Source organism: Echinops telfairi, unplaced genomic scaffold (assembly GCF_000313985.2).
Source record: "Echinops telfairi isolate 266 unplaced genomic scaffold, ASM31398v2 ScPeMD7_60;HRSCAF=208, whole genome shotgun sequence".
Lineage (NCBI taxonomy): Eukaryota > Metazoa > Chordata > Mammalia > Afrosoricida > Tenrecidae > Echinops > Echinops telfairi.
Window position 1 is genome coordinate 38,446,307 of NW_022103958.1, and position 27,784 is coordinate 38,474,090.

The 27,784-nt window shown below is 40.9% G+C and overlaps 1 pseudogene; it reads left to right on the forward strand.

Annotated features, from left to right (window-relative positions):
* The first annotated feature begins 361 nt into the window (after positions 1-361).
* On the forward strand, positions 362-27,784 carry LOC101656930 (annotated as a pseudogene).

Consider the following 27,784-nt stretch of genomic DNA (forward strand, 5'->3'; position numbering starts at 1 on the left):
CGCGGAGACTCAGGCCTCGCTCTCCTCCCGGCCGTCCAGCGATGGCCCTGCCTGCGCCGTCGCGCTCTCCGCACTCTCCTTTTCACCTCCCCCGACCGGCAGCCGAGGAGCGGACGGGCAGCGGCACGCCCATTGGCTGCGGGCCGCGCTCGCGTCAGCCAGCCCCGGCCCGAGCCTCGAGATGTTACTGGCTGGCGCGGCGCCTCTTTTCCACGTCGGGTTGGGATTGGTTTCCTCGCGCCCCTTACCGGGAGCACCGCTCACCCTCCTCCCGGCTCGGGCCCCCAGCCTCTCCCGGAGCCTGTTTTCCATCTGGGCCGGAGAGGGGTGGGAGCACGAGCGGTGGGGTCGCGAACGGCCAATGAGGGGGCGGGAAGAGGCCGGGAGGTGGGCTCTGCGGCCGGCCGGCCCGCAGGGGGAAAGCGCAGCCAATGGGCAAGCCCCCTACATCCTGGGCTCGGCAGCGCCCCCTCTGGCCGCCCGGCGCCGGACCGGTCGCACCCGCGGCCACGCCCGACTCTTGGAGCGCGGAAGGGGCGCCCACTTACGAGGTGGGGTGGCTGCAGCGAGGCGGCGCGGGCCATCGTGGGGTAGCCATTGTGTCGTGCTCAGACTCTGCCTACGTGGGGCCTGGCGGTTCTTTTAAGGGGCTCCTCGGGCTACTCGCAGTTGTTAGGGACCCGCCCAGGGTACTGCCTCCTAGATGGGCTTCGTTCCGGTACAAGTGGTCGCTCTGTTAGCCCTGGAGCCCAGGAGGAAGGACCCCTAGCCTGTGCCTTCCCCAACCCTAAGCAACTCTTGGCAAAATCTTTCCACCTTCTACTTCCTCCAAAGTAATTTACCAAACTAATCCACTGTGAGAGAAGTACAAACACTGGTTGGGGGGAGAAGGGATATGTTCACAGGAACACATGCCTACTTCACTTCGATTGCCATTGTTACATTATTGTGCTGATTTGTAATCGTATGTGGGTCGCTATGAATCAGAATTGACCTGTGTGCAGTGAGTTTGGTTTAGGAACCCGAACCGACCCCAAAGCACACGTCAGCATGGTCATGATGTGTACAATGTAAAATGTACAGATTTGCCTCAAAAACAGAAGGAACCGAAGGAGCTGAAAACGTTCTTGATATCAACGTTGTAAGGTTGTAGTTACAGATACGTATACGAGTAGACATGTACAAAGTAAACACTTTATGGCCGAAATATTGGCCGTTCAAATCCACAAGCCATTCTGTGGCAGAGAGAAGTAAGGCACGGGGTTTCTATAAACATTTCCAGCGCCGAAAAACTAATTTGTTCTGTTGGCACATAAGTGTCAGAATGGACCCCACCATGAGTTTGGTTTGGGCTTTTACACAGGCAAAAACTCATTAAGATGGACATTGAAGAGGTGTGGACTCTTCACTGTATGTAGAGAGCTCTATGCTCTGAAAGTATAGTAAAAGACGGATTGTGAGTATTCATGATGAAAGTAAATTTCTCAGACAAGGCATGTAGAACACACAGATGAGTGCTTAGGGGATGGGCCAGGATGGTTCCAAGTGGTTTTCCTATGGGTACTTCCAGCCAGTTTGAGCCCCAGGTCTGAGTGACACAAAAGTACCCGTAGCTGTACCCAACTGGAAAAGTTTACTAAATTAATTACCTGTGAAGTAGCAGGCCTAAATTCTGATCTTTAATGTGAGTACCACAGTTTCTTCACAGAGAACCCACAGTCCACCCCTAAGTGCTATCACTTCTGGAGGATAGCACAGTAGACAAAGCTAAGGTGACTGCTCAGGTAGGCCAGAAGGGTATTCCTGTCAGTAGACAGTCTAGGACAAAACTGAGAGCATAAACATACCTGATTTATCATTGTGAGTGTAATGTGCCTCCAGCAAGGAACCCTAGCAGATGGGCAGAGCGCTTTCTGCAGAAAGACTTAAAACGTAAAGATGAAATATTGGCTCTCTCCAACACAATATAAGCTCATGGCTAGAGCAAGTCCTATGGCAAGAATACCCCATAATGTACTATCCTTCTTAAATTCAGATTTATACATCTGTAAAAAGTAAGTAATGGCTTTCATAGAATGCAATCAAGTTTGTAACAAAATCTAATCCAGAAAGTGTAGTGACACCCCAAACAGTATTATTAACTTTAACTGCTTTTCCCATTTTTCTTCAACAAAAACTATGAAAGTTGAGCTGCCGTGTATTAGGATTGACTGCATTGTAACTTTTTCAAACATCAGATACCTTTATTTGTTTCTAACCCCAAAGCCAAACCCTTTGAAACCGAGTTGATTCTGACTCCAGGTGACCCTGTGAGGTAGACTTGCCCTTACAGGTGCCCAAGGCTATCAATCTTTACAGAAGTTGCCATGTTTGTCTGGAAGAATAATCGGTTGGTTAATCGGCACACTTTCTAGCAAGCAGATAATACTTAAACACCGTGCAAGCTTTGTGACACTTGGACACATGCTATAGTCAGCATTGACTCGATGGCAGGGAGTCTGGTTTCTTTCGGTTTTTGACCTGTGCTATACTAGCTCTGTGCTAAAAAATGAAGGAAAATCATACCAGGCCAAAAGATCCTGGGCTAACGGGAGGTGTCATATTACTGAGAAAAATCCATAGGAATAAACACTAAATATGTGTATGTTTTATTTATAGCTGTTTATTAATCCCACAGAATTCGATTACCATAAAAATGAAACAAATGAAGTCAAGCAAGAATTCTTTTAGTGTAAATACTACTGCAATAAACAGCATAGAGGGTATATCTGACCTCTGGTTTCCTTATTGCCACTAGGCAGAGGACAGACATGCCTCCACCCTCCCTCCTTTTTCACCTACTCTGACGTCCACTGTTCCTCCCACAACACTTGACTTTTTCCTGGGTTCAATAATTCATTGCAATGGCCACACTCAACTCACAGGCAAGATTCACAATGATGGGGGGTTATTAGGGCCATTAATAGTGACCACAAGCCAGGATCAGTGAACAGTAAGGTATATACAGTCATTGGTCCACAGCTGCACCCCTCCTCAGCCAGGTGCCAGGTCTCTTCAGTCTTCAGTCTCTCATCCATATGGTTTTTTGGCTGCTGCCTTCCTGGACCAGGAAGTAAGCCTGTCTCACACAGCCCCATAGCCTGCTGCTCCTCTTGCTCTGTCCCATAGACTCTGTGCCACAGTCTCTAGTCTCAGCCTCCGCCACTTCAGAGGTCTGGAACATGCTCTTCAGGTGGCCCTGAATTTCTCTCTTCTCTGCTTCAAAAACGGTGCCCCCTTATAGCCAACAAACAAACAAACTCACTGCCATCGACTCAATGCTGACCCATACTGACCCTTTGTGGGTTTTCAAGGCTGTAACCATTTACGGGAGTAAAAAGCCCAATCTTTTCCCCCCATGGAACGGCTGGTGTTTTGAACTGCCGACCATAGGGATCACAGCCCCACTCTTAACCACTACACCAATAAAACGAATCATCCCCCTCTACTAGTGTTACACTAATGTTACTCTATTTGTATAGTCCCACCCAATCATTTGGTGGGAGTGGAGTCAAAATCGACTTGACGGCAGTCAGTATGGAGATGAAAGTAGAAAAGCCATATAAAGAAAGGCCACTCTGCCACACTTACCTCTTCTTGCTCTGAGGAAACACTTAGATGCATATATCATTTTCTAACTCAAGAGATAAATCTTTTTTCTGTCGACATTTTATTAAACATAGTCTGGCAAGGTTCTCCACTCTGTCTTCATGATCACCTGTGACAATATCGACCTGTTCATCTGATTTTTGTAGAAAATGAAATTGAGGCTCGGTGAGACGGCTTGCCCAAAGTGACACAGCTGTTAGGTGCCAGAAGTGAAATAGAAATCTAGGTTCACTTGAGGCTGACTCTGCTGCTGCATGCCCCACCTCCAAAACAAATCAAGCCATTGTATTTTGTCCTTCCGTTGTGAGCTGGTTTCAAGTTGGCCCCCCAACTCTTGCCAACCAACCCACAGCAGACCAAAATGCTGCCTGCACCCTTCCCCATATCACTTGCAGATTGGACTGTCTTCAGAAATTGATCTTCAGGCCTTCCTCTTGATCTGAAAGGCCAACAGAAATTGGTTCAGCAGCATAACAACACCCAAACTTTACAACACCCAAACATGAGGGGTTGTTCTGTTTAAAGCAAGTTCAGGGGGAAATTTTTGAAGAAAAATGCTTTAACTTGAGAGTGTAAAATATTGTCAAGTTTCTAACATTTCCACTGACACATCAACTGCCAATCTGGGCAAGTATACACAAATCCCTGTGGCTTTATTTCCGTGTCTCTAAAAAGAGGGTGAAACTTAAAACCCAGTTCTGAGTGTGTCAGAGATCTGTGAAGTGAGTTTGGTTTTCAGCTGGAGGCGAATGATCTGACCTTTCAGAATTCAACAGTTTTAATCTAAGTGGAGCAGCAATCAAGTGCCATGTCCCTGGCTCCTCTCAAGCACTCTTTGTGTTCCCACCATTGGCTCTGTGTCCCAATTGCCTCCTCTGGGCCCAGTGTACTGTTAACGGTCCCTGGAGTTACTTAATTCACCGGTGTTGTGAAGAAGAGGAACCGTATTTCTAACCACCCTGAGATGATATCAGTGTCTTGTTTTCCCCCAAGTATCATTGCGATACAGAAGAACCCATCTTGCAGGCCAATTGATTTCTACCTCTACTTATGTGGTCACTGTAAGCCTTTCTTTGAACCTGGTGTTGACTCTAGACTTCATTTGTGGGGATTACTAACTGCATAGACCTTAAACTCCAGGAAATAATTTCTGCTCTTTGTCTTCCCTCCTTCTTTCTTCTTTCTTTCATAGGATATTACTCATTATGCTCATGAGTCAGAACATAGTTGTGCTGATGCCCAGAAATGGAATCACTAGTTTGTCAGCTCCCTGCCTTCTAACATCACAGTATAGCCAAGGAGTAAATCACAGATCCGTATAGGCCTAGTTCTTGCTCTTCCCCACTGCTATCGAGTCACTCCCATCCCATAGCAATCATAAATGAAAGGGTAGACCTGCCCTGAGACTGTACCATTTTATGGGACTAGTAAGTCTCATCTTTCTCCTGTGGAGCAGTTAGATTTGAACTACTGACCTTGGGGATAGCAACCCAATGTATATCCCAATATGCCACCAGGGCTTTTCTTGCAGCTCCTTGGGTGGTGCTTTTGTCACCTTAGACGGTGCTTGAAGTCTCTGTGGCCTGTTCCTGCACACCTGTATGCTTCTGGAGTGAGGCCTACCAACAGATGTATTTGCAAGCAAAGGCCCTGTTCTGAGAGAACCTCAGGCAGTGAGCCACACCTTTGTATGAAAGATTGTCAGGGTATACAAAGGTATGACTCTTTAAGGAAATAAAGGTTATACGTTACTCAGTCCCTAATCTGTTCTCCAGAGCAGAGAACTGTGCAGATTACAGTTCCCCAATAAGAAAAATCATTCAATCACTATGTTATGGCAATTCTTAAAGAAGCCAGTTAAGAGACCTGACTCTAGCTGAATTCCTGGGTGTGGAATCCCTGCACCTTCACTTACTGCCTATGCAATCTCAAAGAGCCTTGGTGATGGGGTGGTTAAGCAATCAGCTCTGAGTTTCCCAAGAATAAAATGGAAAGGACAATAGTAGTTACCTCATAGCCTCATAGGACTACTATGAAGATGAAATAGATTAAAATGTTAGAAAAGCTTCTGGGACCTGATAAGAATTAAAACACTGCTTAAATCTAAAAGCAAACTCACTGCCCTCAAGTCAAACCCTATGCAGCAGGGTAGAATTGCCCCAATGACTTTCAGAGGTGGTAACTATTTATGGGAGTAGAAAGCCTCATTGAAATCTCAAGAGGAGGAAAAAGGGGTGAGATTCCACTTTCCAGAACCAACAATACAGCCTATTCTATCGTTTAAAATCTACTGATATGCCAGATACTTTATGCACATTATTTCTAAACCTCACAACAAGGTTGGTATTGTATTTCTATCTTTTAATGTTACAGATGAAGAGACTGGATATTGGGGAAATAAATTGCACCAGATCACATAGCTACTTAGGAATACATGTATATATCCACTCCACCCCACCCCACCCCAAAACAGATATATTTACTTATTTATCATTCAGAATAAGGGAAAAAGTTCACCCCTTGACTGTCAGTTTGTCATACTGTTGTGGCTTGTGTGTTGTTGTGATGCTGAAGGCCATGTCACTGGTATTTCACATGTCAAGAGGCTCACCCAAAGCCAATAGATTTCAGTTGAGCTTCCAGACTAAGAAGGACTATGAAGAAGGAATTGACTGTACACTTTAGAGGAAGTAGCCACTAAAAACCTTCTGCATAGAATCAAAACATTGCCAGATACTGAATGTCTAGTAAATGGAAGCAGAACAGTACCAGAGGATGGGGCCCTGGCATTAGTACTCAAAATTTGGCTGAGGAGATCCTGCCTTCTCAAAGTAGAGTCAAGCATGTGGACATGAATGGAGTAGAGCATGTGGAAGTAAAGCCTTTGGAATCATCATTTGCTGATAGGGCACAACTCAAGGTGAAACTAAACAGCTGTAAACAATCAAAACTCCGAATGTACCAAGTATGGAATATAGGAAAGTTGGAAGTCATCAAGGATGATGATATCCTAGGCACTGTGTGCTAAAATGGATTGGTATTGACCATTTTGAATCAGAAAATCATGTGGTTTAATACACTGGGAAAGACGAAATCAAGAAGAGTAGTGTTACATTCATCATCAAAAGGAAACTTCAAGGTCTATCTTGAAGTACAATGCTTTCTATGACAGGATTATATCTATCCTTATTCAAAGAAATCTAATCAATACACCTATTATTCAAGTTTATGCACAAATCAGCTAATGATGAAGACATTGAATAATTCTACCAATATCTTCAGTCTGAAATTGATCAAACATGTAGTCAAGTTCCATTTATAATTATTGGTGATTGGAATGCAAAAATTGGAAAAAGTAATATAGCTTGAAAATAAGGTCTTGGTACTAGAAATGAAGCTAGAGATCTCATGCTAGAATTTTGCAAGACTAATGAATTCTTCATACAAAATGCCTTCTTGCAACAACACAAATGGTCACTATACTCATGCACTTCTCTAGATGGAATAAACAAATCAAACTGACTATATCTGTGGGATGAGCCAATATAGAAGCTCAATATCAGCAGCTAAAACCAGGCCAGGCACCTATTGTGGAACAGACCATCAATTGCTCAGGTTGAAGCTAAAAAACATTAAAACAAATACACTAGACCCAAACTACAACCTGGAGTATATCCCACCTGAATTTCAAGAATGTTGCAAAATCAGATTTGAAACACTGAACACTAATGACAGAAGACCTGATGAACTGATGGGACAACATCAAGAGCATCATTCATGAAGAAAGCAAAAGGTCGTTAAAAAGATGAGAAAGAAAGAAATGATCAAATGGATGTCAGACGAGACTCTGAAACTTACTCTTAATCATAGAGTAGCCAAGGCAAATGGAAGAAATGATGGAGTCAAAAGCTGAAAAGAAAATTTCAAAGAGTAGCTTGAGAAGGCTAAGTAAAATATAAGAAAACTTGCTCGGATTTAGAGTTAGAAACCCGAAGGAAGAACACACACATGTCTTCAACTGAAAGAATTTAAAAAAAAATCAAACCTCAAGTTGAAATATTGAAAGATTCTATGGGGAAAATATTGAATGAAGCAGGAGGTAGCAAAAGAAAATGGAAGGATATCAATAATGGCTGCACAACACAAAGAGTACAATCAATGGCACTGAATTATACATATAGAAGTTGTTGAACTGGAGAATGTTCTGTTGTATATATTTTTGCTACAATTAAAACTAACTAAATAATTACACCAATAACAATGAGTACAAGGAAGAAGAGAATGTTCTAAAATTGATTATGGTAATGATTGCACAATTCTTCTAGACCTAATTGAACTAATGAATTGCATGAAATGTAGATGAAGTGCCACTAAAACTGTTCTGAAAAAGAAAGACAATGGAAAGAGTACGCAGTATCACTGTCCCAAAAAGAACTAGTCCACTTTCCACCATTTCAGGAGGTAGCACATGAGCAAGAACCAATGGTGCTCATGGAAGAAGTTCAAACTGCACTAAAAACATTAGCCAAAAACGCAGCTCCAGGAATTGATGGAATACCCATTGAAATGTTGCAACATGCTGATAAGCACTGGAAGTGTGAGTGTCTATGCTAAGAAATTTGGAAGACAACTCCTTGGCCAACTGACTGGAAGATATCCATATTTGTATCCATTCCAAAAAAAAAAAAAAAGTGACTCAACAGAATACTCCTATCTAGAACAACATCATTAATATCACATGCAAGTAAAATCTTGCATCAGTACAGTGGCTAGAGGTTCAGGCCAGATTCAGAGAGGATGTGAAACAAGATATGTCATTGCTGATTTCAGATGCATCTTGCCTCAGAGCAGAGAATATCAGAAAGATCTTTACTTGTATTTTATTGACTATTCCAAGGCATTTGACTATGTGGATCATAACAAACTATGGATAGCCTTGAGAAGAATAAGAATTCCAGAACACTTCAGTGTGCTCATGCAGACAGAACTTGTACATGGATCAAAAGGCAGTTATGTAAACAGAACAAAGACACACTCCATAGTTTAAAAGCAGAAAAGGTGTGTGTCGGGGTTGTATCCTTTCACAATACTTATTCAATCTGTATGCTGAGTAAATCATAAGAGATGGATTACATAAACAAGAATGCAGTATTGAAAGAAGGCTATTAACAACCTGAGATGTGCAGATGACACAACCTTGCCAGCTGAAAGTAAGGAGCATTTGAAGCACTTGCCAAAGACGATAAAGGACTGTCACCTTCAATATGGATTACAACTTAATGTAAAGAAGACCGAAATCCTCACAATTGTAAGAATAAGTAACATTGTGACAAACAGAAAAAAGATTGAAGCTGTCAAGTTGTCAAGACTGAAATTGAAAAGATCTTATCTTGCTTGGTTCCACAATCAATGCTCATGGAAACAGAAGTCGAGAGATCAAAGGATACATTGCACTGGGTATACCTGCTGCACAAGACCTTTTTAGAGTGGCGAAAAGCAGGGAAGTTACTTTGAGGATTAAGGTGGGTCTGACCTAAGCCATGGTATTTTGAGTTGCCTCATATGCATGTGAAAGTTAGACTTTAAATAAGGAAAACTGAAGAAGAATTGATATATTTGAATTATAGTGCTGACAAAGAATCTTGAAAGTACCATGAAGTGCCAAAAGAACAGACAACTTAGCTGGAAGAAGTACAACCATAATGCTCCTTAAAGTCAAGAATGATGAGACTTCATCTTGGACATGTAGTCAGGAGAGACCAGTCCCTGGAGAAGGACATTTTTTATAAAGTAGACAGACAGTGAAGAGGAGGAAGGCCCTCAAGAAGATGGATTGACACAGTGGTTGCACAGGAATAATTGTGAGGATGGCACAGGACCAGGCAGTGTTTTGTTCTGTTGTTCATAGGGTTGTTAGGCAGGGTTCTCTAGAGAAACAAAACCTGGACACTTATGAATATGTATATTCATATTATAACAAGAAGGAATATAATAGTTAATTAGTCCACACAGCAGTCCAGAAGGCTCAGTTCAACTCATTTTCAAGGAACAGTTAATATACTGATGGTCCTACATCTTACTCGGGCTGCTGGTCCAAAGTCAAGGAACAGACAGTGGAATCTACCCTCAGGCAAGATGAGCAGCGTGGGGTAACAACAGCAGGAAGATGAGAAGTTGAGGCATAGCAGAGGCCAGTAGTGAGGGAGCATAGTAAAGTAGTACAGTAGATTCTGCCGAAGCATGGCGAAGCAGGTCTTGAGAGAACCTCGAGCTCTGGTGATGCATGGCAAGGCAACATGATCCACGAGTTGGCTCAGCCCACAGTAGCACAGCATTTGGTTGAGGCAAAGGACTAGCTGAGGCATCTGAGTGCTGATCCAATCACCAGGGAGAAAGAGGGAAGAGGGGCGCCCTTGGAAAGCCATTTATTTTGTCACCCTCCAAGCAAGCTGCAATCTGCTTAAACTCCATCCACGTGTTCCTACAGAAGCCTAGTTGGCACAATAAACCTAGCCATCACAGGTAGCTAGAGCTCAGAATCCACTCTATAGAGCCTAACAGCAACAAGGAAAAAAAATAGTGTATCCATGTGTACAAAGCACCACTTAAATCAGTAAGAACTTGTCATTCCAACTAAAATTTTTTCACACAGATTAATACAGCTCATGATATATATAGAAAACTAACATGGCCCTTTTAGCTAAAATTCCTTATGTGATATAATTCTAGCCCCTATGCCTGTGGTTATAATCCCATTTTGGAGGGAGTTCTTTGCTATGCAAATGAACTGGATAAAGTGGAATTAAGTCTCTAGTAGAGGATGTAAACTCCCTTTGTTTCCTTTGTGTATACTCTGCTGAAAGACAAAAAACATACATTCATCAAAGCTCTGTACTTAAGAACAAATATCTGTATCTCTGTATCTTAGAAGCAGGAACACACAGAGAAGTTCCAGCAGCCCCTTAAAAAGAGCTACCAGGGTAGCAAGTTCCAGATCTCTGTCTGAAGTGGTGGAGACTGAGACCAGAGACACAAGAGGCTAAGGCACAGGAACCAAGAGATAGAACAAAGGAGCTAGGCCAAGACAAAGGTTAAGGCAAAGAGACAATAAGCACAAAGGTGTAGCACCCAGATGATGAAACTGTGAAGCAAAGCAGTGGGTAGGCTTCCTGGCCCACAGAGGCTGATGACCAGAGAGAGACTTTGTTAGGTGTCTCGGGAGGGAAATATCTCGCTTCTTGGCTTCACAGGAGAAAGCATTCATGCCAAAACCTGGTTTGTGATCCAAGTGGGTTTTTATAAAAAACAGAAGACGTTTCAGGTTTTACAGTTACAGAACACAAGCAACCTCATGGGATGCACGCCCACACGTGGCAGCCGGAGGCCAGAGAGACCACGGCCGAGCAGAAGGTCAAGACGCAGCTGGAAAAGAGGACAGTGGTCTCCAGGTTCTGGCCTTTAGGCTGGAAGGCATGGTTGACGGTATTGGCTGACCCCATTGGCTGAATTAAGCCTACCTGGCCTAGTTTGGGCCCACCCAGGTGTTCCACCGCCCACCTGGCTATGGCTTGAATTGGCTTGTGCCCCTTAGCCTTCATTGGCTTCCAACCTCCTGTGAGGGTGAGGGGCCTTTAGGCATGGAGAGGAACAACCCCCTATCCTGCTATGTAACAACTTGCTTGCTGCTTAAGAAGAAGTACTACTATGGACCATTGACTAAATCTTTACTGTTAACTGGCCCTGACCTGTTAACTTCCTAATAAACTCCCTTAATTGTGAGTTTTGTCTACAAGATCTGTTTGGCTATTGCAATGAATTATCTAACCCAGCAGAAAAGTAGAGTGTCGTGGGCGGAATGGTTGGTGTCAGAATAGGCAAAGAAAGATGGACAGTGGTGGTTTGTTTGACATTTGCCTTGTGGCAATACAGAAGCTGAGAAGGTCAGATTGGTCTCCATGCCATTTACACACTCATGAAACAAATTATAATACAGTGTTTATTTGGTTCATTTTTTAATTGAAATTCCAAGAAGGATGAATTAGATGCTTTAAACAGGCTTCTATTGGATATAAAAAGTTATAGAAATTGATTTCAGGAACTAATTATTGGGGTTCTCAGTCATAGTTTTAAAGTTCTCAGGTGGGATCACAAAATATCCCTGCATAAAGTTTGCACAGCTTTTGTCAGATTTCTTTGGAGTTTGTGAAGGTTCATCTTGGTACTCAGCAAATAATGTGGGAAGCTAGAATATATGAAGAACAAGGTATCAGGATTGGACGAAGGTTCATAAACAATGTGAGATAATGTAGACCATACAATTTTGCTTGATGAAAATGAAGATCACAAACAAGATAGACTAAAGAAGACTTTATGCATTTGAGTTATGGTGGTGATGAAGAATATTAAATATGCCATGAACTGCCAGGAGAAGAAGCAGAACTATATTGGGAAAAGTACAGCCAGAATGCTCCTTAGAAGTGAGGATAACAAGGTTTCATCTCATGTACTTTGGACATGTTATCAAGAAGAATGAGTTCCTGAAGGACACCATGCTTGATAAAGTAGATGGTCAGTAAAACAAACAAACAAACAAACAAAAGCAAGACTCTCAACAAGATGGGTTGATACAGGGGTTTCAACAATAGGCTCAAACATAGGAACACTTGTGAGGATGATGCAGGATCAGGCAGTATTTTGTCTTGTTTTGTTGTACATAGGAGAGCTATGCATTAGAAACATCTCCACAGCACCTAACAATAATCTGATGAGAGATGGATTTCCTATCTAATGAAATGTCCAGTTATAATAGAAATCTAGTCCCCAGAGGGAAAGGTTAGCCCACAAAACAATGGGTAAACATCTAATAATACCAAGTGTAGGGAATGATGTAAACAAACAGAAAATTGATCCAAGAACATTTGCGAAGTTTGCTCTTTGGAGAGCAATTTCACTTTGTGGTAAAACGGAAAGTGTTTCTGTTCTAGAGAACTCAGTCTACAGAGTAGGTCCCTACCACCCCAGGTAGAATGAGTGTGGAATGAAAAATAAGAAAACTGTTAATTACATATATTTTTAACCTAAAAAAATGCATTGCTCTTGCTCTTGTTGAGAATAAACATAGTAAAACATGCACTTATTCAACTGCTTCTATATATACAATTGAGTGACCTCAACTACATTCTTTGAATGTGCAACCATCTCATTCTCCTTACACCCCTAGCACAAGTCTCTGTCCCCAAAGAGTCCTATCTAATCTTTTTTTAAAAATACTTTTATTGGGGGCTCTTACATCTCTTTTCACAATCCATACATTCATCCAGGGTGAAAAGCACCTTTGCACATATGCTGCTATCCTCATTTTCAAAGCATTCTCTTCCCACTTGAGTCCTTGATATCAGCTCCCCATTTCTTCCCCCTCCGTCCCCTGACTGCCCTCCCTCCCGAACTCTTGATAAGTTATAGATTATTATTTCCATATCTTACATCACCCTCTGTCACCCCTCACCGACTTTTCCGTTATTTGTCCCCCTGGGAGGGGGGTCTGGAACGATCCTTGTGATCAATTCCCCCTTTCTCCCCCCACCTTCCCCTAATCCTACTGGTATCTCTACTCTCCTTGTTGGTCCTGAGGGGTTTATCTATCCTGGATTCCCTGTGTTTCGGGCTCTTATCTGTAGCAGTGTGCATGCTCTGGTCTAATACACTTTGTAAGGTAGAATTGAGGTCATGATAGTGGGGGGAAGGAAGCACCAAAGAACTAGAGGAAAGTTGTGTGTTTCATTGGTGGTATACTGCACGCTGACTGGCTCCTCTCTTCCCTGTGACCCCTCTGTGAGGGAATGTCCAATTGTCTACAGATGGGCATTGGGTCTCCACTTCATGCCCTCCCCCAATTCACCTTGGGTATGACTTTGTTCTGGGCTTTAAATACCTGGTACCTGATCCCATCAACACCTCATGATCACACAGGCTGGTGTCCTCCTTTCATGTGGGCTTTGTTGCTTCTGAACTAGATGGCCGCTTGTTTATCTTCAAGTCTTTAAGACCCCAGATGCTATCTTTTGATAGCTGAGCAACATCAGCTTTCTTCACCACATTTGCTTATGCACCCATTTTGTCTTCAGCAATTCTGTCAGTAAGGTGAGTATCACAGAAAGCCAGATTGATGAGTACATATTTCTATTCCCCTCTCATTATATATGTATTTACATATGTACATGCCTGTCTCTAGGCCTCTATAAATGTCCTTTGCCTCCTGGTCCTTTCCTCTATTTCCTTTTACTTTCCTTTTGCCCCACCATCATGTTCGGCCTTCATTCAGGTTTAGTAATTCCTCGCTGCTACATTGCCCTTGATTAAGCCCCACTAGGCATCCTATGACCTTCCTTCCATTGATTATAGTTCACTTGTTCCCTTGTCCCTGGGTTGATTACCACCACCACCCTTGCTTTCTCCCACATCACCTTCTTCCATATTCCCCTGGAATCATTGGTCCAGTTTTTTTTCATCTCTGAATTATTTATCCCGCCTATCTTATCTAGATAGACAAGCAGACACATTAATAAGTGCAAAAACCTGGCAAAGCTAAATAAAACAACAAAGGATGTCAAAACCAACAAAACAATTACAACAATCCAAAACAAAATAACAATAGCAAAAAGAAAGCCACTGACAAAAATGGAAAAGCCTATAACTAGTTCAAGGTCTGTTTGTTGGCCTTTACACGTGTTTTTCAGCCAAGTTTGATGGGGTGCCATACTCTGTCTCCACAGTCTATTTTTTGTATTCCTGGGGGATTTCATCACTCTGTTTCCCCTGCTGCTCTGCTGCATGGCCTCAGTGCCTCGCCCCAGCATGATGGGGCCAGACCATGGACTATTCCCGCACTGTGTCTCCAGTGCTGTCCCCCACAGCACCATGGTTTAGAGAGGGATGCCATGTCCCACGATGGGGTCGGCCCTAAGGTCCTCCCCGTGCATATTCTGCTCTGAGCAGGAACATCATCCTCGGGGCTTGGTGGGCCAGGATGTCCTCTCCTCCCTCTCCATCCCTTTTCGTTTCTCCTGTGTGCTCTATCAGGACACGCCCCTCTCCCCAAGCTGTAGCCCCAGTGCGGTCCTCTGAAGTGCATCCTTCTGAGGTGAGGGTGTCCACATAGTTGGGGTTGGGCTTGGGGCCAACCCTGCAGATTTCTCTATTGGTTCCCTGGTACATGCCGGTATGTTGTTTTCATGTCTTGGCACATCGAGTTGAAGGATGATCTCACTCTCTCCCTCTCCTGTGGAGATATAAACAATACCCTCCCCTTGGGTGGGTTAGTACCCTGCTCCCCACCTACCCATGTCTCTCTTGTTTTTCCCTCTTTCTTTTCCCCTCTTATTTAGTTGGCTGCCATATGTACCCCTGGGTTGGGTTTGGCCCCTGCCATAGTTGCTGGACCTCACCCCAGGGTTGTATGTATATAGTAGCTTTTCCCCTATGCCCCATTTTAAATTTTTTTAAACTTACCTCAGTGGACTCATGTTGTACTTGTCTTTTTATGTTTGACTTACTTCACTTAACATGATTTACTCCAGTTCTTCCCATGTGGCAATGTGCTTCATGTGTTCATCGCTGATTTTTAGGGATGCGTACTACTCCATTGTATGCATGTACCAGCTTTTTGATCCATTTCCCTGTTGATGGAAATTTAGGTTGTTTCCAACTCCTTGCAATTGTGAACTGTGATGCAATGAATATTGGAGCAGAGATGTCCAGCTGTAATTTGTTTCTTACCTCTTCTGGGACATGCCCAGTAGGGGGATTGCTGAGTCATATGGTAGCTCAATTTCCATCTGTTTTAGATATCACCAAATCAATTTCCATAATGGCTGTACATACCTACACATCCACCAGCAGCGGATGAGAGTTCCTATCTCACCACAGTCCCTCCAACACTTGTTACTTTCTGATTTTTTGGATTGGGCTATCTTTGAGGGTGTTAGGTAGTATCCTATAGTTGTTGTTTTAATTTGCATTTCTCTTAAGCTAATGATAGGGAACATTTCTCATATGTTTATTGACCATTCAGATTTCTGCCCATGTGAAACTTTTGTTCAGGTCCTTTGCCCATCACCTTAGTGGGCAGTTAGTTTTTCTCTTATTGTAAGCTTGCAAAGTATTGTAGATTTTAGTAATAAGGCTTTTGTCTGATGTGTCATTGGTAAAGATGTTTTCCCATTCGGTGGACTCTCTTATTACTCTCTTGGTGAATTCTTTTGATGTACGCAGGTGATTATCTTCAGTATATCCCACTTGTCTATTTGTGACTCCTCTGTATTTGTATCCTTCCATATTTCCAATAACCTATGAATTCTCTGTGCCAAGGTTCTCAGGTTTGTCCCAATTCCCTCATTAGTGGCCCTAATAGTTTGGGGTTTTACCTCAAGGTCTGTGATCCACCTTGAGTTTATTCTTGTGCATGGAGTGAGGTAAGGGCCTTGTTTCATTTTTCTGCAAGTAGATATCCATTGTTTTCCCAGCACCACTTATTGAAGAGGGCATCCGTTTCCAATTTGATGTTTTTTGAGCACTTATCAAATATCAGTTGTCTGTATGCTGATGTTTTTATTTCTGAGTTTTCAGCTCTTTTCTATTGGTCTGAATATCTGTCATTATACTAGTACCACACTGTTTGGACCACTGTGGCTGTATAATATTTGCTAAAATCAGGTAAAGCAAGCCTCCTACTTTGTTCTTCTTCTTAAGGAGTTCTCTGCTAATTCTGAGCTTCTTCCATCTCTATATGAAGTTGCTAATCAGTTTTTCCAATTCTTTGAAGAAGGATGATGGTATTCGTATCAGGATAGCATAGAACTCATATAGTGCCTTGGGCAGAACTGACATCTTTACGATATTGAGGCTTCCAATCCACGAGCATGGGATATTCTTCCATTTGTTGAGGTCACTCTTGGTTTCCTGTAATTGTGTTCTGTAGTTTTCCTTGTTCAAATCTTTTGGTTTTTTTAGTCAGGTACAGTGAACCCTTGTTTATCGCGGTTAATCGGTTCTAGACCCTACCGTGATAAATGAAATTCCGCGAAGTAGGATTCCTTATTTGTAAATCAAATATTTTCGTAGTTAGAGCATAGAGGACATGAAAAAACACCCTTTAGTCACCATTACACTCGTAGTACCCAATTTATTAAACGAAAAAGGGAAAATACAGTAAAACATTTTGGACATTACAATTATCATTTATTATTTATTATATTATTTATAGCATCAAGCATGTACAGTATGAGCCAATCAGTGGCAGTAATGACAGAGCATTCGCTGTTATGCAAAAACCGCGATAGAGTGAAGCCGCGGAAGTCGAAGCGCAAAGTGGTGAGGGTTCACTATATATATATATTTATTTATGTACATACCAGTATTTAGATCTCTATAAATGCCCTTTGCCTCCTAGTTCTTTCCTCTACTTCCCTTTACTTTCCTCTTGTCACACTATCATGTTCAATGTTCATTTGGGTTTCAGTAATTCCTCTCAGTTACATTGCACTTAATCAAGCCCTACCAGACCTCCTACACACTCCTCACCATCAATTTTAGATCACTTATTGTTCCCTTGTCCCTGGGTTTGTTAACACCCACTTCCTTTCCCCCACCTCCCCTTCTCCTATGTCCCTCCAGAACTGTCTACTCCGTTGTTCTCTCTTCTGGCTTGCTTATCCTGCCTATCCCATCCAGATAGACATGCAGCAACAACAATATGCACAAACACAAGCCAAGGATAACAATGCAACAATAGGAAATAAAGCAATAGCTACAACAACATCAACAACAGGGCAACAACAAAACAAAAAAAGAGGAAAGTTTATAAATACTTCAAGGTCTATTTGTTATCCTTTATGAGTGTTTTTAAGTCCAGTCTGATGGGGTACCACTCCCTGGACCCACAGTCTATTTTTAGTGTTTCCTAGGGACTTCAGTGCTCTGCTCCCCTTGCTGCTCTGTTGCACGACCTCAGCGTCTTACCTCGGTGAGGTGGGATCAGGGTGGGCACAGTCCCTGCCATGTGTCTCCAGTGTTGTCCCCTGTGGTGCTATGGGTCAGTGAGGAACGTCGTGTCTCATGGTGGGGCTGGCCCTACCGTCCTCTCTGTGCTTTGGCTACTCTGAGCAGGAATATCGTCCTCAGGGCTTGGTGGGCCAGGATGTGCTTCTCTCTTTTTGCCTCCCCCCCTCATTTGTTCCTGTGTGCTTTGATCAGACACGTCCCTCTCCTTGAGCTGTAGCTTCAGTGCTGTCCTCTGAAATGAATTCTTCTGGGGGGATGGGAGTATCCACTTAATTAGTAATGGGGCCAACCCCTCAGGCCTCTCTATTGGAAAACCTCTTATTTATAACCACATACCTGAAGGGAAGGAGTTCCTGGGTTCAGGGTTTAGAGCTATAGTGTCAGGGACACCAATGCCAACTAGGATAAGATCATGAACAAAGATAATGTTCTATATCTTCGTTTTTATAAGTAATGCCTGGGATCCTAAAAGCTTCTTGGAAGTCAACTAAAGTGCAACTTCTTGTCTTTCCACATCTGGAGTAAAGAAGGATAAAGAAAAGCAAAGATACAAGAAGCAATTAGTTTAATGGATCATGTGAACCCCACCCCCTATGGCCATGTAACCAGAACTAGATGGACCCTCAGCTCTCACTGCTCACCACTCTGAAAAGAATAGGAGGTCCTGGATGTAGTGGGAGGTTACAGTCGGAGGAAATGTGGAATAAAACTCAAAATCATTAAGACCAGGATTTAGACAGGTGAAATCCCTGATGGCCATTAGAAACCTTGAGCCCTTTTGAGCCATTCTGAGGCTCCACTCTCATCCAAGCAACAGGCAAGTCTGTACGGTGAACAGTAACAAAGGAGAGGTACTCACTCCCTGGAACAACCAACCACAAGACTAAAGGGGAGTCTTTCTCCCAAGTAAAAGTTGAAAACGCAAGGAAGGATACTAAAGAAGGATAAATGGAAACAGTAAACAAAGGAGTAAATGGGAATAATGCTGTTACATTGTGGGATTGCAATCAATGTCACAATTCAAAATGGGTATGAATTGTTAAATGGAAAAACCAATGTGCTCTGTAAACTCCACCCAAATCATAATAAAAAGGCAAAAAATAAACAAAATGAAACTAGAAAGAACAAGCTAAATCTAAAGCAAGAAGAGAATATAATAAGATTTAGACAAGAAAATATGAATCAGAGAGCAAAACAATAGAAAAAAATCAACAAAACATCCGTTTATAGTCGGGTAGGCCATTCAACAACACCTAACAATAACATGAACATGAACAACTATGCTAACAAATTAGATATCCTAGATGAAATAGAAAAGACACAAAGTACTAAAATAAATTCAAAAAGAATATATTAATAAGAAGGAATAGAAAATACGAATAGGTCTAGAACAATTATTGAGCCTACCAAACATTTAAAGAACTAATAAAAATTCTTAGAAAACTAGTTAAAGATATTGAGGTGGTGGCTAGGTGCTGTCTGTCCAGTCATCTCAAACTTATAGTGCTCCGATCTCCAGCACTTCCCTGTCCTCTCCCAGCCTCACAGTTGTTGTTGTGCTTAAGTCCAGTACTGTTGACACGGCCAGCCATCTCACTGAGAGTCCTCCTCTTTCACATCGATCCCCCACTTTACCAAGCATAATGTCATTTTTCCAGGAACTTATCTCTCCTGAAAACAAGTCCAAAGTCTTGTTAATTCTAAGCGCATTCTACTTACACTTCCTCCAAGACATATTTATTTGCTCCTTTTGGCAGTCTGTGGTATTTTCAATTTTTTTTACACCTATTTCATCTGTACCAATTCTTCTCCATTTTGCCTTATTCATTGGCTAGCTCTCACATGCACATGAGGCCATTTAAAATATGATGGTTTGGGACAGGTGATCTCTTGGCTCTGTAAAACGTAAAGAGGTCTTGTGCAGCAGATTTGCCCAGTGCAGTATGCCATATGATTTCCTGGATGCTTCTTCTATGGTTATTGATTGTAAACGAAAACAAAATGAAATATTTTCTCTGTCTATCATAATGTTGTCTATTGGTCCAGTAGAGAGCTCTTCTGTTTTCTTTAGGTTGAGGTGTCATCTATAGTAAAGGCTATATTCAGTCATCTTCCTCAGCAAGTACTTTAAATTCTCTTTGTTTTCAGCAAGCAAAGTTGTGACATGGGCATATCAAAGTTTGTTAAAGAGTCTTCCTCCAATTTTGATTCTGCATTCTTCTTCATAGAGTCCAGAGTCTTGAATTATTTTCTTAGCCTGCAGATTGAATGAGTATGATAAAAGGATAAAACACATGTTGCCTGATTTTATACTATTCAGTATCTTCTTGTTCTGTTGGAATGACTGCCTTTCAACCAATGTATAGTTTGGACATAAACAAAATTAAGCATCATAAACCATATAATTATCTGGTTCCAGTCCATCTCAGCTCATATGGTGTCACATGTCTAGGATTTCAATCTTATACATTTCATTTCATTTTTGATGACTTTCAACTTCCCTATATTCATACTTTGTACATTCTACATTCTGATTATTAATGGATGTATGCAGCTGTTACTTCTCATTTTGAGTCATCCCCCATCAGCAACTCTACATGGAGGAGGCACCTTTTCCCTAGTAGCATTTTAAGTGCCTTCCTGCCTAAGGGACTTATCTTCTGGCATTATGTCAAACAATGTACCATTACTCTTAATGAATTTTCTAGTGGCTAGGTTTTCAGAAGTAGGATGTATCTTCCTTCTTCTTATTGTAGAAGTTCTGCTGAAAGCTGCTGGTATCTGAAATACTGAAGGCATACCTTACAGCATCATCGCAACATGCATACCACAGTATGACGGGTTGACATTAATGGAAGATATAAAAGAGCTAGAACAACTCATAACTAATTTTATGATGTTAGTAATATGCCACCACCAAACCAGACAAACAGTAAGATAATCCAAAAGGACAAAACTATCTATATTAGCACCGACAAAATATATTTGACAAAACCTTGCAAACTGTAACCAGTTACATATCAAAAGAATTATTCATCATAACCAAGTGAAATTTATTCCAGGAATTCAAGGTTGGTTCAATATTTTGAAAATACTAAATGTAATATATCTCATTAGCAAAATAAAATTTAAAAACTAATAAACATACAATCCTCTTAATATGATGTAGAAAAGGCAGTAGACAATTTGACACTTTCAATACAAAAACATTCAACAGACTAGGAATAGAAGGGAAGTGTCTTATATGATAAAGTCTTTTATAAAATGTCTTCAGTTAATATCATATGTAGTGGTGAAAGACTGATACTTGCTTTCCGCATAAGTTCAGGAACAAGGCAACGGTATCTACTATTTCCACTGCTACTCAACATTGTACTGAAAATTCTAACTGGGGCAATTATGCAAGAAACAGAGTTTTTTAAAAAAATCTAAGTTGAAAGGGAAGAAATAAAACTACCTAAGTTAACAGATGATTTTCAGAAAATTTTATGAAATGCATGAAAAAGGAATACATTTAACAAATGAATTCACCATTGTTGAAGGACCATTGTATTTCTAGACATAAAAAATTAACAATCCAAAATAAAGATAAGCTATTAATTTGATTTGTAATATCATCAAACCAATAAAACATTTAGGAATATATTTAACAAAATATGCACAACACTTCTACCTTGAAAACTGTAGTATATCATTGAAAGAAATTAAAGCTCTAAGAGATGCAAAGATAGTATATGTTCATGAACTGGAAGACTTAGTGTTGCTAAGAAGGCAATTTATAGAATCAATAAAATCCCTGTCAAAATTTGGCTGCTTTTTTTTCTTTTATATAAATTAATAAACATATCTCAGAATTTATATGGAAATATAAGATGCTGAATAACAGAACAATCTTGACAAAAAAGAAAAAATATCAAAGAACTCATCCTTTTGATCTCAAACTTATTACATTTATAGCCATCAAGACAGCATGGCACTAGTATCAGAAGAGATATATAAACTAATGGAATAGGATTGAGAGTCCACAAATGAACCTTTCTTTTGATAGATCATTGATTTCTGATGAGGGTGTCAAAATGATTCCATAGGGAAAAGAATAATATTTTCAACAAAATTGTGCTGGATCAGCAGGATATCCACATGCAAAAGAATGAATTTGAAAAATAAAAGAATGAATTTGGACTTGTATCGCTACATACCTTATACAAAAATTAATTAACTCAAAAGATATAAAGGATACTATAGATGTATGGATTGTTATAAAAGCTGTAAGAGTCCCCAATAAAATGCTCTTAAACTTTTTTAAAAATTTTAAATTAAAAAAAATAAAGAATCACTGTTAAAAAAATGCAAAGGGAAGAGCTAAAAATATAAAATTCTTAGAAAAAAAATATGTCCTTGTCACAAGCAGTGATTTCTTAGATCTAACAGTAAAAGGAACTAAAAATAATAGTGATGAATTAAAATTCATCAAAATTTTAAATGTTTGTATCTGAAAAGACAGCAACAAGAAAGCAAAACTGACAGAGTGCAAGGACTCTCTCAACTAAACAATAGAAGACAAGAGAATCCAATTTAAAACATGGATAAGGGTTTGAATAGACACTCTCTGAAGAAGATACACAAGTGAACAAATAACACATGAAAAGCTCCTTAACATGAATTGTTATTGGGAAAATGCAAATCAGAACCATAATGAGGCATTATTTTAAATCTTAAAGTCCAGAATGGTTAAAATAATAGCAAATCTTGGCAAAGATTTGAGTGCAAGCTCATACATTCATTGCTCTCAAGAATCTAAAGTGGCATACACTGGTACAGATAGGAACTGAAAATACAGGGAATCCAGGACGGATGAGCCCTATAGGACCAGTGGTGTGAGTGGCGAAACAGGGAGGGTAAGGGAGAGTGGGTAGGAAGGAGGGAACCGATTACATGGAACTGTGTGTGACCTCCTCCCTGGGGGACAGACAACCAAAAAGTGGATGAAGGGAGACGTCGGACAGGGCAAGATATGACAAAATACCCATTTATAAACTATCAAGGGCTGATGAGGGAGGGGGGAGTGAGGAGGGAGGGGAAAAATGAGGACCTAATGTCGGGGGTTTAAGTGGAGAGAAAATGTTTTGAGAATGATGTACAAATGCGCTTTACACAATTGATGTGTGTATGGATTGGGATAACAGTTGTATGAGCCCCTAATAAAATGTTAAAAAAAAAAAAAGAATATAAAGTGGCACAGCAACTTTGGAAAACTATATGGAACCTTCTCCAAAACTTAGATACAAAGTTACTGTTAAGCAAGTTTCTCTAGAGGAAACAAAACCAGGACACTTATGAGTTTATATGTATATCGAGAAGGGATATAACAGCTAATTAGTCCACACAGCAGTACAGAGGGCTCAGTTCAACTCACTTCCATGGAGCAGTTAATATACTGAAGGTCCTTCAACACATCAGGGTGCTGGCCCAAGATCAAGGAAGCAGACAGTGGAATCTGCCCTCAGGAAGACAAGCAGGGTCAGGCAGCAGAAGGAAGGTGAGGCAGCAACAGTCAGTAGCTCAGGAGAAGAGCAAAGCAGGCCCTGATGGAGTCTCAAGCTCTAGAGATGCACACAGGACTACACAATCCACAGGTTGGCTCAGCCCACAGGTAGTACAGCACATGGTTGAGTCAATGGACTAGCTCAAGCAGCAGCATGCCAGTCCAGAGGCCAGCCTCGGAAAGCATTTATCTCTGTTACCCTCCAATTAAACTTTGATCTGATTAAACTCCACCCACATGTTCCTATGGAGGCCTAGTCACAGTAAACCTAACTATCCTGGTTACCATGTAAACCAGCATTACTACGTATATACCCAAAGAATTGAAAACATGTCCACAAAAAACTTGTAGCAAAAGTTAGGTACAAGAGCTAAAATTGTGTCACTGTTGTTAGGTGCCATCAACTTGGTTCTGACCCACAGTGACACTATTCACCAACAGAACTAAACAAGGGTCCCATTCTCAAAAATGTCCCCATTGTTGGAACCACAGTGTCAATCCATCTCCTTGTGGGTCTTCCTCTTTTTCACTGCCCCTCTACTTTACCAAACACGATGTGCCTCTCCAGGGACCACTATCTCCTGACAACATGTCCAAAGTATATACTATGAAGTCTCTCCATCCTTGCCTCTAAGGAGCACGCTGGTGGTACTTCTTCCAAAACAGGTTGCTTTGTCCTTTATGCAGTCCATGGTACTTGCAATATTTTTCTCCAGCACAATTCAAATGCATTGATTCTTCTTTGGTTTTCTTTATTCAATGTCCACTTTAATATGCATATGAAGCAACTAAAAATAAGTCTTAGGCCAGGTTCAACTTAGTCTTCACAATAAGATCTTGCTTTTGAATACTCAAGAGATCCTGTTAGGCAGTTACCTAATGCAATTCATCTTTTGATCTCTTGACTGCTGCTTCCATGAGCAATGCTTGTGGATCCAAGCAAGACAAAATCCTTGACAATTGCAATCTTTTCTCCAATTATCATAATGTTATTTTTTATTCACTTGTGTGAATTTTTGTCTTCTTTACAGTGAGTTGTAATCCTTACTAAAAGCTGAAATCTTTCATCTTCATCAACAAGTGTCTCAAATCCTCCTCACTTTCAGCATAGCAAGGTTGTATCTTTTGCATATCATAGGTTGTTAACAAGCCTTCCTCCAATCTTGATGCCTCATTCTTCTTTATATAAGGCAGCTTCTCTGATTATTTGCTCAGCATATAGATGGAATAGGTATGGTGAGAGGACACAACCCCATCACACACTTTTCCTGATTTGAAACCATACCTTGTTCGGTTCACACAACTGCCTCTTGATCTGTGTACAAATTCTGCATGAGCTCAATGAAGTGTTTTGGAATTCTCATTTCCTCAAGATCATACATAGTTTCTTATGATCCAAACAATCAAATGCCTTAGCATAGTCAATAAACCACAAGTAAACATCTTTCTGGTATTCTCTGTTATAGACAAAATCCTTCTGATATCAGCAATGAGATTGCTTGTTCTATGTCCTCTTCTGAACCCAGCCCAAACCTCTGGAAACTCCCTGTCAATGTACGGCTGCGACTGTTGTTGAATGAGCTTCAACAAAATTGTACTTGCATGTGATAGTAATGATATTGTTCTATAATTTAAGCCTTCTGTTGGACCACCTCTCTTTGGAATGGATGCAAATATGGATCTCTGCCAGTCAGGTGGCCAAGGAGCTGTCTTCCAAATTTCCTGGCACAGATGAGTGAGTGTTTCCATTGCTTCATCAGCTTGCTGAAACATTTCAACTGGTATTCCATCAATTCCTGGAGTCTTGTTTTTGGCTAATAGATTCAGTGCAACTTGAATTTCTTCCTTCAGTACCACTGGTTCTTGCTCACATACTACCTCCTGAAATGATGGAATGTTGACTAGTTCTTTTTGGTACAGTGAGTTTGTGCATTCTTTCAATCTTCTTTTGATGCTTCCTGTATCATTCAATATTTTACCCATAGAATCTGTTAATATTGATTTTTGAGGCTTGAATTTTTTCTTGAGTTCTCCAAGTTTAAGATATGATGACCAAGTTCTTCCTTTTTGGTTTTTTAACTCTAGATCTTTGCACATTTCATTATAATATTTGGCTTTATCTTCTCAAACTGCCCTTTGAAATAGTCTATTTAATTCTTTGACTTAATCATTTCTGCTATTTGCTTTCCCTCGTCTGATATTAAGAGCAAGTTTCAGAGTCTCTTCTGATAGCCACTTTGATCTTTGCTTTCCCCCCAGTATTTTTAATGATCTTTTGCTTTCTTCATGAATGACGTTCTTGATGTCATCCCACAGCCCATCAGGTCTTTTGTCATTAGTCTTAAATGCATCAAATTTGTTTTTGAAATATTCTTGTAATTAAGGTAGGATAGACTCAAGGTCATATTTTAGCTCTCATAGACTTGCTTTTAATTTTCTTCAGCTTTATCCTGAACTTACATATGAGCGATTTGTTAGTGTGTTCCACATCAGCCTCTGACCTGGTTTTCACTACTGGTATTGAGTTTATGCATCATCTCTTCCCACAGAGGCAGTCAACATTATTTCTGTGTATTCCATTTGGAGAAGTCCATGTGTACAGTCACTTTTTGTGTTGTTGAAAAAAGGGTATTTTCTATGAACAAGTTATTGGTTTTACAAAATTCTATCATGTAATCTCCAGCTTCCTTTCTATCATCAAATTGCAATATGACCCAGCAATTCCAATCGTAGGAATATCTTCATATACAACCTGTTTGCTCTGCTCTTCTGAACTATGCTAAAGGTAAAGGCCACTCCTGAGTAAGGAAACAGATGTAACACTATGGTCCTATTTCTTTGCCAAATTGGAAATTCCCCAAGAAAAGCTGAGAGAAAAGACAAGTATCTAAGAGGGCCAAACACCTTCTGAAGAAGCCAGTCTGCCTTCTTTAGTGCAAGACAACTCTTCAATTTCCTCAGTCCCTTTAGGACATCTCCTCTTGGCCCTGCTCCCTGTCACTACTGACAGTGCCACTCCTAGCCTGTAGCTACCACTCTGACACTTGGTCCCTTCTTAGCCTCAGCCTCTCTTCAATGTTGTAGCCCTGGATTACAGCTTTTTTGGAAGTTCCTTCTTTCCTCCCTCTCTTTCCCTCTTCTTTCACCTTTCTAATTTCTGTTTCTCTTACTCTTTCCTTTTGTCTCAAAAGCCTCTGTGGGCCTTTTCCTTGGCAAAGTGGTGGAATACAACTTGACGACTCACATCGTGACTTTTCTCGATCAGAATCTAGTCTTTCTGCTGCTGAAGTTTCTCTCCCTAAAAGAGATATATGATGAAAAGGGATTCAGATAAGGGAAAGTGCATCTTCTTAGTGATACCAACATGGTTGACTTTGCCATGGATGTATAGAAACACCTTTATTCCGATGATATTCTGCATGATTTGCAAGAAAAAAGAATCAGAGTTGTTGTACCACTAAAAACTACAGGCAAAAACAAGTGATTGTGAAGATGTCTGAAGATCCAGAAAGTATAAGGCAAATGCAGCCAGCCAAGGGCTGGCTAGAGGTCATTTCACTGCCTGGTTAGCATGGTGTTAGGCACAAGAATGGTTAGGCACTCATATTTTTCAGATATGAACATTTTCAACATGAATGCTGGAACTAATCAAGAGCAGCATAATATCTTTGCTTTTTTAGAGTGCTGGTTTCAGCAATGGATAGGAATATTTTGAATTCCCTATGGGAAAACTGGCCTCTAAAATTCTTAATGCGGAATTGGGATGCAGCCATAGAAGACTTTACAGCCTAAAGAGACCATGAATAGTAATTCTTTGAGTTCTCCACGCCCGTCTCTTCAGTGGTTTACATGGCTCATACATTGGCCTCTGTGTGTTTTCTTCAACCACCCCAAAGGCCGAGATAACATTATTATTCTCTTTCTTTACCATCCACATGTCTTAATGTAATTCAGACAATATATCCACATATTTATTCTCTGCTATTTGACTACAGCAGTCATAACAAGCAAAGATACTCAAAAGATCTAGTCAAGGTTACTCAGCAGGAATCTTACACATACAAGGACATAATTACAGAGTTTGTTGAATGCTTGAATGTAAACTTTGACCTTGATGAGGCACAGAAAAAGCTGAATGAATGTGAATCAGAGATTGTGAATGATTTCTTCCTGGTGGCTTGTCTTGAAGATTTCATTAACGATGTCCACCTTTACTTATTTGAGCCTTTTCATCACATTCATCATTGTATTGGCATTAGCATGCCGGCAAATAAATTGAAGAATACCCCAGAAGAAGCTGAAAGGTGGACTGTGAATTTGATTAGAAGTAGGAGACTGGACGCCAAAATTGATTCTAAATTAGGTCATGTGCTAATGAGTAGCAATTCAGTCTCACCCTATCAGCAAGAGACTGAAAAGACCAAAAGCCTTAATTTAGAAACCAGATGTTGACCATGAATACTGAAAAGAATCAGCCAGAATAGTAGATCAGAGGTTCCTAACAGGGCAACTCAGGACTCTGGCTTCTACTGA